Source organism: Schistocerca gregaria, chromosome X (assembly GCF_023897955.1).
Source record: "Schistocerca gregaria isolate iqSchGreg1 chromosome X, iqSchGreg1.2, whole genome shotgun sequence".
Taxonomy (NCBI): domain Eukaryota; kingdom Metazoa; phylum Arthropoda; class Insecta; order Orthoptera; family Acrididae; genus Schistocerca; species Schistocerca gregaria.
Window position 1 is genome coordinate 458,021,641 of NC_064931.1, and position 1,827 is coordinate 458,023,467.

Here is a 1,827-nt window from a genome sequence, read left to right on the forward strand (position 1 = left end):
GTCTTGGTTGTCGCTGCTGGTCATCTACACTTTACAGATTTCTTTATCTCAGCCCAGACGCGCCCTGTGAAAGAGCGGTCCTCACCTATGGGAGGCCAGGTCAACAGCTCAACGTCATTGTTTACCTTAAACCAGCGTTTTAAACAGATCACTGTGTGGAAAGGAGAATGGTCATGTTCGATAATTTTATTCTACCTCCGTAAAATGCCAGACGAACAGAAGAAATCGTTCCGTTCTCCGGTATTTTTCAGTACTAATGACTATAAATTGGGCGGTCCACTTGCCACAGAACATTGCCACCACTTGCTGACAGCCATCGCCAAACTGTGACAGAATTGAGAACTATTGTGGGAGGTCAAATAACAAGTTTAATGTCACAACATTTCTCACCACATTACAGCTTTTCACACAGTTTTCAACTCGCCAACATAAAAACAGCGCAATGAATAACGCATCTTGCCAACATCAAAAAGTTAAATAAGTCTATACACAACGAGGTTAAATATTAACTCTCTGAAAGAACATTAATCTTAGGCACAATATTATGAAAGTTTAATAGGAAGTCACTTTGCATTAATCCTAAGCACAGTAACATGAAATTGTAATTGGACGTTTCTTTACATAGTTGCTCCTACACATACGTTATGATGTTGGTCAGTACTACGACTCCGGTTCAAAGTTCGGTACTATTTGGGATGACAATCAAATCTACGGTGGATGGTTAGTCAAGTGACAAATTTGAGTGCAAGATTACCCAAGGCCACTCGAGGTTACAGTGGAGGGAAGCTGGTGAACCAACAAAGTTTACGCCTCTGCACGCGGTGTTTACCTGAAGCCGCGACGTGCTGCTGTCTGAGAGGTTACCCTCTACGACCGGAGTTCCTGCAAAACTAATGTGGCCATTGCTGAACTTTCCAGCAGGAATTTTCTCTATATTTCTGGTTATGCAAGAAAACGTGTACTCAGCCCTAGTCTTATCGTGTGGCGAGATAAACGCGCATGGTTGTAGTAGTATGCATACTACAGTGCCCTCTCAGTTCTCGCAAGATCAATTAACTAATCTGGCTGGTTCGTTTCTCCACAGTTGGAGCTAAACGTCGCTACAGCTAATTTTAGCAGGAGTGCAGCCGCTGTGAAAGCAGTATCCACACCAATTTCTTCTCTGCGTTGTCCGGATTATCAAGTGCTCCATTCTGCACTTGACGCCAGTTCGGAGAAGACTCCAAAATTTCTCCCTTGTCCTCTCATGGCAGAACTGTCTCTCTCCACTTGGGTTGCTTTTTCACGTCACGTGTTTTATCTACCAATTGGGGCGTTCCTCTTATTTTGTAGAAACACCCTCTACCAATCGCTACGTCCCTTCTATCAAACTGCTTCGAAACTTCAGTAGCTTTCTCCTTCCTAGAGCGTTTCCGAAAATAGGACGTTATGTGCCCGTTCTCGACACCGTAATTACATTGACCTTTCGTCAATGTGTCGTACTCGCTGGAAGAAAATGCGTCACTTGCTTTTGTTCGTATCCCGTTGGCATTTCGACACACACTTTTCTAAAGCTTCTTCTCTGCCTTTGTACCAATGCCCTCGGTGCAGACGGCCCTCCAGATTGAATCACCTGTTCCAGGGTCGCTGTCGTTCTTTCTGCTACCCCTTTAAGTGGTTGCTGGCGTAACTCCTACAGTGCGTCTTCGCTACGCCGTTTTGGATCTGGCATTTCAAAACTAAAAGCGACTTGACACGCATTCCCTCCTCTACCTTCCGCTCATAGACATGCATTGTATAAAAATGGTGTGTTAATTACCATCTGCCTCGAATGAGATTTTCACTCTG